Here is a 14,247-nt window from a genome sequence, read left to right as displayed (position 1 = left end):
GCGAAAAGGGGACAATTTTTGGACAGCAGTTTTTCGTGAGCTGTTCATCATCGTCAATTTGGCGAGGGTGGGGGATGGTCGAGAATATTGCGGATAGTGCAGGAACGGCGATTTCGGACAAGATTCGGACCGGCGAAATAGGGGTTCGAGGATCAGAAGCGCCTAAGATGATTCCCTGAGAGTTTGTGTCGCGGAGAAAAAGAGTCGGGGGAAAAATATGGGCGGCATATTCGGTCTGGTGAAACGATTCTCCCTCTCTCTCTCATCGGGATCGACGAGCCAAACGAAATCCGGAGCGGCATCCCGTCCGCGTATATAAGAGCCTTTGAAACGGCTTCTATTGGCTGTCGGAAGTCTCCTCGTTTTACCGGTGGAACACCTCAAACATATTGACGGGACCTGCCAAGACACGAAACGATCGAAAAGATTCCATGCATAAAACATTACCCACTTTTCCTCAGGTCGCGTCCCCCTCCCTTAACTCTTCACCCCGCGATTTTTATTCCTCGTATATACTCGGTTGATCTTCATTCTTCATTCTTCGCTCCCTTTCACCCCTCCCGAATCCGCCCCTCTGGACTCTCACACTTCACCCCCTGCGGGCCCGAATTCACCTGAAATGCCACCCCCATTCCGAATAAAACGCGCGGTTTAAGATGCTGTAAATGTTGACGCCCGGTCTTCGCACGCTGCCTCAAACGTATTTTTATCCCGCGGGAGGTGATTCCGCAATTTTATTACACCCTACGAAAGGAAATCCTTCGTTTTTTCCTCCCTTGTTTGCTGCATGTTTCTTTAAACGCCTTTCGAATCGTGTTTATGCAGCCAATTCGTGTATCGGCTATGTACCCGATAACTCTATAAAATCTTTATACGCGAAAGAGACCTGGAGCATTTTTTTAGAATAAAAATACAGGGACATTTTTTGGTGAATTACTGAATACTTAGGCGCATGTGTGTTCTTTGATCTTGTCAAATACCGGAATCAAAATATTTTTTACTCACAAAAAACAGATTTTCTTTCTTTTTTTTTTTAATCCCACATTGAACAAACCAACAATGAATTCTGCAAGATTTAATAAATACAGAGATCAAAGTTGACCGAGTCAGTTTTTGATGAAATAATCTCAGTTGCTTGTATAGAAATAGCAATTGAAAACTACAAATTTCAATCAAGAAATATACGGGCTTTCGAATAAATAATAAATTTGTACGTTACTTTGATTATCTGCATTGAATTGAATCGACTCACAGCTTTCGTGATTTTCATTATTCACAAGTTATGCATTTACATCAGCCTTGATTTATCGAAAAGTACAATTGGCGATTCGTGAATGATGAGCGAGCGCTTTATGCTGTTTTTTTTTTTCTGCCTGTTGCGAAAATGGGAATTTCACCCCTGTGGGATTTATATTTATACTTATCCCGAGTCGAAGATCAGCCTTGAAAAGTTCGACTGAATGCTTTCCCAGCCCGCCTCGCCCGTTGATATGATTTTTCCTTTTTGCATTTCCGCTCACATCTCGGCAGCTGCCTCGCGATTTTTTCCCCGCATGCAGCGGTGCTAATTCGATAAACTTATTTTCGTTTGGGGGAATTTGCTTCACTTTTGCTGTTTCAACAGGGGAAAAAACGGCGCGGATGGCGAAGAAAAAAAATAGGAATAAGAGGAGGAGGAATTCTCGCGGAAGCGTGAATATAATCGCAAATCGCGAAATTGGAAATATCTGAATTCAAGTGTCGCCTTGCAGGCGCGTCGAGTTCAACTCTGCTCGCCCATTTGCATATCAAATGGGGCGCGTCTTGCCCTCTTTATTACCATCTTTAGCCGGCTCTTATACCCCTTTGAACCGAACCGAACCACCACTTCGCTTAGCTACGACTTCGCAGCCACTCTTTTATCATGACTGCAGCCGTCGCGTGGCTCCGCCGCTTGTAATTCGCTACGGGGGCGCATAAATGACCTGCAATAATTCCAGAGGTGTGGTTGGAGCGCTGATAATCACACATTGCCAGTGTTGCAGGTAGAATAGCAAATCCGTTTCTGGACACAGGTTCCTATACCCACGTCTTACCCACGTCTTACCGACATCTTACCGACATTTTACCGACATCTAACCAAGACACAAACCTTTTTTTCAGAATGTTCAGCGGTGTGGAGAATTTCCATTCTAGTGATAAAACATTCTGGAAAAATATTTCTGTCTTGGTTAGGTGTTGGCAAAATATTGGCACACAGGAATCTATGCCCAGAAACGGCTTCGCTGTTCTACTGTTGTACGATACCTGGGTAATTTTCTGCGAGCTAATAATTTCGCATTCAAATTCACCTCAACGATGATTGTCCCCTAGAGATGACACGTGAATTAATCTCATCTTTCATCTTCATCTGGATACGATCTCCTCTTCATCCCAATCTTTTTTCTTAGATGCCATTGAAAAAAAGGATTCTTTGAACGAAAAAATTTTTTTTTCTACCTTGCAGTAAGAGATACTTTGTTACTTCAACTAAATTTTACTCAATATCAGGAAATACTTCGATCCCTGAAGGAAAAATATTTCTTAGCTACAACAAATAATTTTTCCCGAGAGTAAAGAAGCGTGTTGACGAATCAACAATTATTTTTTCACACTCACGTTAAGAATCTCTCGCCTCATTATCGTTACGTTTCTTAATTGAAATCTAGATGAAAATGAGGATAATTTTATCTTTTATTCATATAATTGTACGAGCAAGTGTCCTTCCTTTCATCGGAAAAAATATGTACCTGAACCAATCTTATCTTCGTTCGGATAATAATCATAACTGCTCATTCTCGTGTGCTACAGTGTATCGGACAAAATGCCGCAAACCGACTCGTGTCGTACTTGCAGCCTACCTGACCGAGTTATAAGGTCATTGTTGCAGAAAATTGCAATTCTGCTAGCGTACATGGCGCAGCGAGCTACCCCCGTGGCTAATTCAGAGACTCTGGACCTGCGTTGAACGCGATTTGCCTTTATTTCCATCGACAATGAGGATTTAATTGCTCAGAATACGACGAGCGCCGTTAGTGCTCAGTTGGCTTTATTTCTGCGGCTTTTCTCGCCGCAGCAGAACTCGCGGATTTTTTCTTTTTTCGCACTGGTGCTGCCCCGTGAACGGAATAATAGCCAAAGTGAAGAATAGAGTAAAAGAGAGCTCTATTCTAATGATCTGATGGCAGGAGGTACGTACGGAAAATATTTGGACCCCTTTTAATCTGTGTAGATTACAGATTATTTAAAAAAATATGGTTGAACTGCAAGAAGTTGTAAAATATCGACCGAATTTTAAAATAGATTCAGTTTAGATTCATTGGAAAATATATCGTTAGGAAAAATCTCAAAAATTGATAACGCAGTTAAAGTAATTTTGATATTTTCGTTCCCGTATTGTTTGAACTGATAGTACGTTTCACAATTAAAAACAAGAGACACAGTCTAAAATTATGAATAACCTGAATTAATCACAGTTCAAAATCATCGATTTAAATTTTTCCTCTACTTTGACGTAAGTCGGTTCAATTAAATTCGACATCATTGACTTTGGTCTCTTCATTTCTTGATCTCTTTCCAAATATGTCAAATCTTCTATCGTCTGCGCAAGTAAATAATTTGTCAGTCGGTGATATTTTTTCAGCACCGGTACAAAGAGGGGAGGGGGAGGGCTAGGGGGGGGGTAAGTGTAGTACAGTTAACAAGATGCAAATCCCTATTAAAACGTGCCAGTAGAAGGGGTAAAGAATGAGGAGGTGGCGGGGAAAATTTTAATTTAATCACGCACGCCAGGCGTCGCATCGCATTGCCTTCCGCGACTCGCGTGGAATTTAATTATTTTTACACGCCGTAGTCATTCCAAGAACAAATATATTCATAGAGCGTAATAGGATTTTGGTTAAACTGTCGACCGCTATTAGCGCCTGTCCCGGAATCTTCTTTTCGCACACTTGAATGTCAAAAGTTAGCAGCGTTATGTTTATACCTGTGCGTATCGGTCACACCTCTGAATCCAGATTGTGCCAAAAAGTTGTCCGATCTAAGGTGATGAAGCTTTTGAAAAATCTATACTAAAAATGATTCAGCTGACGTTATACGAATTCTCCAATTCATCGAAATTCTTTGCACCCATAAATCAGTCGAGTTATTTTTCCGCCTAATTTCTCGTTAATCGTGCAGTCTATGATTCTACTACTCGAAAGCTCGATTCACTAACAATATTAACGAGTAGCCTGGTCTCTCCGTATTCAAAAACCGCGATCAAATCAGATGCGAAAAATTATTAATGCTATGAACTTTACTCATATGCAGAAATTTCTCTATATGTAATACAATCACTCACACCTACGTCGATGACTGCTGCACTCTGGATAATCTTTCAGTTACTGCAGCGAGGAAGGAAACCCATTCAACGTTGTCGGTTATGCAACTGGAGAAACTTATTTTGCGGATCTAATTTCAGATTAGTATCCCATACCAGCGGCAGGCGACCCACCACCACCTCGGAAAAGTCTCCAGGCCCCGGATGTACCAGCAAAGAATTACGAGCTCGGTGAACGTCTTTGGAATGTGAAACGCCAGGTTGCAGGAGCCGATTTTTAGAATGCTTCAAATATTGACTGGCGTATATTCAACCTCACGTCTGAGGTGAGTTATGTGATAACATTTTGTTCATTCTTTTATCACCCAATTGTGTCGGGTTATTTCTTACCAGTTTTCCACGGGTAGTACAACACAGAGTTAATTAGCCCGTATTCATGCAATTCATCGTACGTATTACCAAAATTTGCCTGCTTTTATGCAATCGGATGTACGCTTACCACAGTCAGCCTGCGTTCAGGCAACTGTGAAAATACGTTTTACCGAATCACATTTGTTCTGTTACTCACAATTGGTTAACTTCGGTACTCTCCAACCAATTGTAGACCATGAGACAAATTGCATAAATTGCAACTTGTCGCATAATTGCAAAACCGAATTGCATATACGCAGGCGGATTTTGATTGCATGTACGCTAAATTGTTTACATGCAGGCGGATTTACTCTATTGGATTACCCTTGGAATATTTCTAACAAATAACCGGATATATAATTTTTCGAAGTTTTGTTCGATCGTTGATCAACCGCCGAGGGATCATTGTTACGCGACAAAACGCACGTATGTATAATATGAGCCTGCTCCCGTAGGCTGAATTCACTCTGATCCCAGGGTATGAGAATTATACCTACATCATATTCCGTTACCACATACTGTGTATCGGTTTTCAGACTTGCAAGTTCAGAGGAAAAGAAGCCACCCGAGCGTTCCTCCAGAAAATGGCAAAACACCCCGAGATCCGGGATCCGTACGTTGTCCTTTGACATCGAGATCCTTCAGATTCCCCGGGTGAACGTTAATGACGTGATAATTGGAGGGTGTGGATAGTGAAGAAAATTTCCATTCAACACGTGTAAGAATATTTTTATACCCCTCAGAACTTTTCATGTTATTATACGCATACCAATTTGTCGCGCACGGCCGTATTGTACATTAATTTTACTTTATACGTTTCTTCTTCTCTCCTCGTGGCAATTTTTTATTCTCCACATTTCACTTCCGGCTTCCTGAACCGTGCCGGCAGTAACTGCAATTTCGGTACGGCAGGGGAGGAGAAAACTTTTTACGAGAAAGAGAGAGAAAAGTCCTTTTGTTCGCTGTCAGTCGCGTAGTTCAGTCTCCGCGTGTATAATAGTTGGCAAAGTCTTCAGGGGTGGAGGAGAATAAAAAAAAAAAGAGGAAAAATAGTAAGCGAACGAGAAGAAATTTTAAACCGGCAGCCTGCAGACTCGAAAGTGAACAAGTAAGTATCGGCTTATTCACGCCACCGCGAACCCTCAGCTCTGTCCTGTCTCAACGAATAACATTTCCCTCCGCGAAATCTCCAGCCCGAAATTACCACCCTATCGGAAAAAGTCTGAGAAAAAAATAAAATACAGAAGTTGGCGGTCCGACCGCCACGTGAAGTATTGAAAGCACATTCCCTACGACAAATGCGCTGTTACAAATTGATTTTAACATAGATAGAGAAACATATCAATTCGCTTCGTGACCGGTCACTTTGTCATTGTTTTTTTAGTAAGAAAAACTGAATTCGCGTTCCTTTCGCTTTGCAGAACATTGCGAGTTACGGTTGAAAATTTTTATAAAAGATTGCTAATAATCACTGATCGTTAGAAAATCAGCACAGTGAAATAGAGTTCTCGAAATTTTTAGTTTTTCTGATTTTCCGCCTCGACAAAAGCATATTGGCGCCGATGTGAATCCCGTATTACAGAGTGCGGAGTAACACTGCAGGTTCAGTGATCTCTACTCCGAGATTGCGTTCGGTTCTCACGTAGGAAAATAGATGTATCGTATAAAACGGCGTATATATGCATGTATATATACGTGTATGCATCGGGTCCATATGTGTTATCCACGCATTTACACGATGTATATTTTGCGCGCAAACACAGACGCTTTTACCCGAGGCGAGCGATAAAGTAAGCACCGTAAATAAAATCGATGCGGGGACGCGGGTCAGCCGTTCGCTTGTCGAGCTGAAGCCTCTTTGCGTAATCACCTGCTGACTAACTTCCCGCGCAGCCCGTTTTGCCTATTTCCATGAATTAGTTTCACCTTAATCACGTCCCAGATTCTACGGTCGATGGAACAAAGGCCAAAGGTTATTCGGAGGGATAATGAAGCGGAATAATGGGGGGAGAATATCGCGCGGAAATCGAACCCCGTTCTTTCACCGATCAATTCACGCCTCGGCCCGACGTGATTGCTTTATCGTAATATGTAGGTAAGCATTTATTTCTGCAGGCATATTACCAATTCAGGGTTATTCGTGCGGATGCACCGCAAACGTAAACCACCCATAACGATTTGAACGGTTAAAAATCACCAGCGTCCTAAATTGCGGTTTTTTAGTTAACACAATCATCGCATCGCGAGTTTGCATTTCTCGCATATGATCGGAGAGTTCCTGTGCCTTGACTGAATTAATGAAAGAACATTATCGAACGGTATTTCACTAGAATTTTACGTAAGCCATAAATTTATTCAACTAGATGCATTTTCCTGAATATTACTCACAGCGCATAAACGTTCCAGTTTCATTTCTAATATTATAATTCCTTTAAACAAAACTGATACCATTATGAAAATCGGTCAGCTTGTGTCTTGTTGATTATTCTATTATCTCATGAAAAATGAAAATTTCGAAATCACAGTTCTTATAACGAAATTGTCACATGCTGATGTAATATTTCGTTATTTTGACTCACTTTTTCAATGCGCCATAAAAAATTTAATAAATATATTTCCAGTTCATTATATTTATTATTAGCTGCGTCACATCCACTGGCTGTTCGGCCAAGTTCACTGACACCCGGCGTATGTCTGTCAATTATTTTATCGCCTATGGCTCGGTTCTAATTCCGCGAATTGAAATTCTCTCGACCAACTTTTCCGACCCTCGGTGCATCTGCCAATTATTTTATCACGAACAGTGCAGTTGGATATGAATCCGGAGGTGACGGAAGTTTTGTCTCGTGAAATTTCAGCCGCAGTTTGACATCGAGGCTCGAATCCGGCTGCAAAATCGGGAAAAATACCGGAAAATAACTGTAGGATAAAAGTATTCGTACATCGCGGGACAAATTTTGTTGCTCGGTACTATCGGTATCAAGCTTTACTTTTTCAGCGTAAATTTTCATCCAAACATCGGAGTTTCGGAAACACGGATATGGTTCGAGCCAGACATGAAAGACCGTGAAATTTTCAACAAACTGTGCGAATCGCGTACCAAGAATTTTTAATTGGATAATTCGAAACTCGGGTTGAGTCACAAATAAAAAACGTGGCATTTGCTGCCGATTATCGGCGCGTCCATGTCCTTTAATTTCGACTCTATAAAGGCAGATCATTTAGTTCGTTGAAATTTTATGCTACTATATACACTGATTTCCCTGACAACGTCTCTTCATCGGCTTTTGTCAGACCGGCGACTCCAATCTACAGTTCAAGGATTATGAAAACCCGAGCGAAGATGAGCTTGCAGGGTATAATCGATATCAAGCGAATTGACTCTATGCTTGAATCGTTCAATCGAACGAAATTACTCCATTCGCTCTTCTTTTCACCTCCGTAAAGGAAAGAAACGGGCAGAGAAAGGAAGAGGGGAGGACAAAAGTTTAGAACCGTTCGTTACAGGCTTTTTTCACAATTGTAAAACGCCGGGGTTGATAAATTAAATTGAAAAATTCCATCGGTAATTGTTCCGGAGTAAAATATTTTCCCATTCTGCTCATCCGATCGACCTACTCAAACCCCAATCAGTCTCTGACAGACAATTATCCCTCAGATATATTCGTACACATTGATATCCAATTATCGATATAATTACCAACAAAATCTCACACATGGCGTACGTAACGATATCGAATCATTTTTCCAACTATAATCGTTTTTTTTTTTTTTTTTTCCATAACCGGAAAACCATGGTTTCGGATACTAGTAATGAAGATTAGCTTACAGTGACTATTTCTTTGATTAATGGTCAATCGTACTCTATTTATTTTTTCATGTCATTTTAACGATGCAACCCGTTTGACGAGGAATTTTCTGTTAACTGCAAGGAAAAAATACATTTTTATTTTTTTTTTCTTAATCCAAAGCGTGAGTGTATGACAGTACAGCATGAGGTGGGTAATAAATAGGATGCTCACGAGCCGTGGCTCGCATACGTTGGACGTCTCCATTCTGTCCCATTTAACTTAACCCTCGTGGTGTAGCGCTGCAGAGAGCGCGCAAACGTAGGTTTGTTTCCACGCAGCTGAACCTCCCTCCTCGACCCCTGTGTTACCGTAAGGTTCTGCACGACCCTATCGTTTCATACGTAAACACATCGCCTCGTTCCACCTTCGCAGGATTAATTGCAAATAGCTTAAACTCACTGGGGGAACTTTGAGCCTTTTTATGTATCTGCTTTACCGACGGGGAACCAATTAATCTGGTTTGTTTTTTTTTTTCTCATTCCCTGCCGAACCATTTCAAGGCAGAATGTTCGCGTCGATATCCTTTGCCGGAATCCAATCCCGCAGGCAAAAATGTTCTTTGATATGTTGAATCACCATGACGTTGATGAAAAATCGCTGATTCGATAAATGCGAGGTTAGAATCGGATCCAGCTTGAAATTTTTTCGGGCTCAAATCGTTCACGAAATTCATTGACGTTATGGAATTTTTCACTCAACGTCTATTTTTTTTCAACGAGCTCAAATTTTCAATACCTAATTTCATACATATATCGGGCGTCGAAACAAACCGTCTCGCCGCCTACAGAATCGGGCGGTACGATTTAGTTTGTAAGATGGCAGATTGTAACTCTGGTCTCTGGTTGCCTATCTGTTGGCGCCGAGGTGACTTGTTTCCACGTTTAAGCTCGATATACGCTAAAGCTTTCAGTGCCACGAAAGTAGCACCTTTTGTTACCCGGTAATTCGTCCGGACGCAGCGGAGAAATTTCCACGTACACTTTTAGGTCCCCTCATTTTTTCAACGCGTCGTTACGTTTTGTGGCACGGAAAACCTGAATTTCTCGGTTACTGATCCGAAAAATAGTTGACTTACTTGTTATTAATAATTTTAAAAACGTAACTTGAAACATCGAAAACAAATGACACCAATCGATTCTGTTGTGAAAGATATGTAAGTGTTTCTACTGACGTTTTCTCGTCCAAGGCCTATTTTTATTGCCAAATGTCTGAAAACAAATGGAACTCTGTAAACTGTAAATTGACTTCTGAAGAATACGGCATCAACGAGGATCGTCTGAGAAAGCAACTTTCTTATTCTTCACCACAGAATCGATTGGTTCGACCTGTTTTTCGATATTTCGACTTTTAATTTCTAAATTGTTAATAACAAACAATTTGACCATTTTTCGTGTGGTTAACCAAGAAGTTCGAGTTCCCCATATCTAAAAACATGAGGATACGTTGCGAAAATGAGGACATCTAGAAGTGTATACGTTGAATATTTGTGGTAACGTAACCCCGAAATCGAGCTGTTGGGCAGTTAACAAGTGAAACAGTGAGATACGATTATAATCATCGATCCAAAGAAAGCCAGTTTAATCTTCTTCAGGAGTAAGATTGCGCTTTCCGGGTTGGCCGGATCAAGAAGCAGGACCGGTGCATAGATCACAGGGTGGGAAGGGGTGGTTGGCGGAAGAGGTGGAACCGCCCTAAATTTTGTGAGATTGGGAAACTCTTGGCAACTCTTGGCACAACTACTCCTCAGGGCAGCGGCAAAGCAGAGCGCGGAATAACCCGGGTATAACGGTGAACCGACCCTGCAGGGAAGTGGTTACCGGGTTGCAGCATCGAGGGGTGAGAAACAGGGGCCAAAAGGGGTGGCGCGCTACACGTATTTTATCTTTATTTATGTTTGATTTGGCTGGAGGGGCGGCAATAAAGCTTTCCTGGAAATCTATTTCCTGTTTCCGGTCCCCGCGGCGGCAGATCACCGGGAAGGGGGGAGGGGGTGGATTTCCGAGGAGAACCGCAAAGCTTCGTCGTGTTTGCCGTGATTTTGCCTCCAGTTCCTGTTTTTCCTTGCGTGGTGTACTTGGTCCGCTAGAAACTTAAATCTCTTCTTCGAATATGTTGTCTTTGCACCATTCGGCGTTTATTTTTCGAAATTTGCATGTTTGCGTTGCCATTGCTTTATCCTTCCGACAATTGTTGTTCTTGTTATCGTTATGTTTTGACCTTGTTTTCATTTATTAACGAAGGAACTTGGGAGCGGAGTTGTCAATGTCGCGCTTTGATGAAAACTCTCAAGGTATATATATATATATGCAGGAAATTCCCGCTGGCCTGATCTCGAGGAGTAGTAAAACCCTCGGGGAGTCCCCGGCAAGCGGGGGATCCCCTTCTTTCGAAACCCGAGATCAAACGACTCGTCAATTAGCGAAGCGTTTTGACTCACAACTTTGGAAGAATAATCATGCCCCCCGGTTCGAGGAGGGAACGGTGATTCGTAAACTGATGAATAACGGTGTTTGTGCTCTTGCTTGTAATTAGGAAGGCCCGAGCACCGGATTTTCTAATTGGACAAATCGAGCTGCGGATATAAAACGAATATTTTACCTGTGTAACCTGCAGCGTTTCGATAAAAAAATAATAATTCCCAGATCCAGAATAGACTCCCGGCGATGGTATCGATTCGATGTAAAACGGCGGCAGCGATTTCATCGGCCACTCGAGGTTTCCCCCCGCCGGTAGGGAAATGTCGAAGTAAAATAGAGGGCAGGAGAAAAAAGATCGGGCCGATGGACGTGGAGTTGGGCTACAAACCTGTTTTGTGGCTTGGCAGCCTGACATCGTTGCACTTTGCATGAGGACGTGATAAGTTAGGTAAACGCCAGCCACTTTGTCTCTCGAGCCTTGGCATTTTCGCGGGGTGTAACACATATTTTACAGCCTCAGCCGGATTTACCGAAACCCCGTTTTCCCCCCTACATACTCACCGCCATACCAAGTCGCGATTTTTTTCTTTTTTTTTTTTTTGAGTTCGCCACGAATCGATCGATTCGTGAGAAACGGACGTACGCGAACTCTTCGAGACATATGATCGCCGCAAAATTAATGGAAAATAGCAAAATCGTGACGGGACATGTACAAGCAGCGTCGATTATTGTCAACTTAATTTGCATATTGTTAAAACATTATCTTGCACTTACCGAAAAGGGCAGGACAATGAGTGCCTAAATGCCTTAACCTTCCGACTAACTTGTTTTCGGTCCAAAAAAAAATGCGAGTTTAATTCTACATACGAATTATGAGACAATGCATCTCATTTTCTCACGTCAGCTGCATCGCCAGTCATCGTCACATAATCCGTATATAATTGGACTCGCATTTTGTTTCAAACCGAAAACAAGTTAGCCGGAAGGTTAAGGCATTTAGGCATACGTAAATGTACATGTACCCTTGTGCCTGTCAAATTCAGCCCAGTATAAGGCCCCGATATTCATCTGCGGTTTGCCTCCCGTACACCGGACGAAAAATAACGGCTGCATTACGGTGCAGAATTGTTGGGTAATTGCAGAAAGGCGCCCAGCGGAGGAATTCGGCGTCGTCATGAACGAGCGCTGAGGGTAGAATGCGCAAAACGTTGGGGGACTCGGGACAGTAAACGCAATTGCCTGGCCCTCGGCTCATAGGACATGGAGGCGCTATTCCTCTAGTCCCTCTGGGGCAACTTTGAACTTTCGTACACATTGTTATACGTGTAACACGGGGCTCTATGCCACACAGCGCATTGTAGTCGGTGCAAATAATCGCTACTAGTTTAGATAACGGCTACGGTAGCACTGTTGCGTCTGGAACTGGGGCATAGCTGTCCGCCTACGACAAGTTAAATTATGTTAATTAGAACCGCGGACTTCCTGCATGAATTCAACTGTCAACTCTACCGGAAATCGGAGCAATCCTGGCCAGCTCGCTATCGCCGTTTATACTCGAGCTTTCCCGGAACATTCTGCCGTCGATTTCGCCCTAGTTTCTATTGAGAAAATTGGTAAACTTCTTTCGATTGGTCAGACAGCACACGTTCGAACCTTTGACCAATGAAATTATCCCTGTATACAATCGTTCTAACCGTAGATATGGAATAGAATCATAATAAGGTCGAATTTTTATTAATTGCAGCTACATTCACTTATGGCGAACGGAAATCGCGGGATTCGAACCTACTGGCAGGATTCCAAGGAACTGCTTGCTGTTCTCTTTAACGACTGTACCACCTTTCTAGAAGTATTCTAATATTTTCAAGTGGTAAGGATGGCACTGGGAACTTTTTCAGGTGAAACTATTCGATTGACGATAAATGGTAACCATGATTCCAATTGTGCTTGCAGCTGAAGCCGATTACGGATGGTCGACAAAAGCGCAAACTACTGGATCCTGAATGCTGGATGAGCTGTGAGGCTGGTAAGGCGAGAAGATGTGGTACCACTGGCATCTGCAATACCCCGGAAAGGTTAATCCTCGAAGGTAGCTACTTACTGTCTGATAAAAGATTCCCATGTAATTCCTATTTTATTCTGAGAAATGACGACAATCGATTATTATTTGAATCGCAGGCTGCTGTAGAGAGAACCGCCTTTATTGGCTATGTGAAAGCTGTGCAGAACATCCAAGATCCGATGTCGGATAAGTCCGAAAGTGATATTCTGAAATTTGTACTCACTCTGAATTAGAGTGAATGTCAATCTAACCAACTGCGAGCAGACTGACGATGGTGAGACAGTAATGGTATCTGTGGGGATGGAAACGTGACGTGGCGTCGGAAAGCTCTTCGCAATGTGCATCGTTTATACCAAGCGATCAATTGATGAGAAGGAATCGTCGAAGAATTTATACATCATACGGTTGCGCATATTAAGTCAACGGAAAAAGCGTGGCAGTGTCAAAACATTCGAGTGGGCGGATTTAAGTGCCTAAATAGGTGTAAAATAAGTGAGGCCTTTGATGAAGTGAATTACATAGGAACTCAGATTTAACATATGATTTAACATATATGAATTGTTATTCATGATGTATGAAATATAATTATCTATTATATATATTATGTATAATTCAGCATATGATACGCAACAAACCAGTGTACAACCCATTGTACGAATAAAAGTTATGGAAATACTACTTCTGACGTTAGAAATTGGGGGGAAACTTTCAGTGATAAATGTTGAAATTTACTCAATAATAATTTTGGGGTTTTGCGGTGGAAGAAGCTTTCCGTTGAACGCACGGTTCTTTAGATTGCGAGAAAGATAAATCTGCATGAATGCAGCAAAAAAATTTAACTGTACAATCTGGAAGCTGTGCAGTTCTACATCTATTTTCTGGGCGTTTTTCATGTTGCATGTACTTGAGGACATGTCGTCTTGGCTAGACGATAACTTATTTTGAAAAAATGGAAGAAGGGAGGATTGCGCCCTATCATCATGAGGCCGTGATTCAAGAAATGTATTGTATACATACAACAACTTCAATGAATACAAGGTTTGGTGGTGAGAAAGACTTGTTCTTATTGAACAATTTATTATATTCGCGGAATTATGTTGCGTTTTCTGAGTTCCTGGGGGTCCAATTAGTCAGGTAAGAGTCATACGAAACGAATCTGAGACCCGA

At 42.0% G+C, this 14,247-nt stretch overlaps 1 long non-coding RNA gene across 1 annotated transcript; it reads left to right on the top strand.

The window, feature by feature from the left end:
- The first annotated feature begins 5,347 nt into the window (after window positions 1-5,347).
- Window positions 5,348-13,606, top strand: LOC124186233. Its single transcript, XR_006871605.1, has 4 exons — window positions 5,348-5,468; window positions 12,763-12,888; window positions 12,972-13,107; window positions 13,197-13,606. It is a non-coding gene; the product is annotated as an uncharacterized LOC124186233 (long non-coding RNA).
- The last annotated feature ends 641 nt before the right edge of the window (window positions 13,607-14,247 follow it).

This window comes from Neodiprion fabricii, chromosome 7, assembly GCF_021155785.1.
Source record: "Neodiprion fabricii isolate iyNeoFabr1 chromosome 7, iyNeoFabr1.1, whole genome shotgun sequence".
Taxonomy (NCBI): domain Eukaryota; kingdom Metazoa; phylum Arthropoda; class Insecta; order Hymenoptera; family Diprionidae; genus Neodiprion; species Neodiprion fabricii.
Note: the sequence above shows the minus strand (reverse complement) of the source record. Positions and strands in the feature narration are given on the sequence as shown.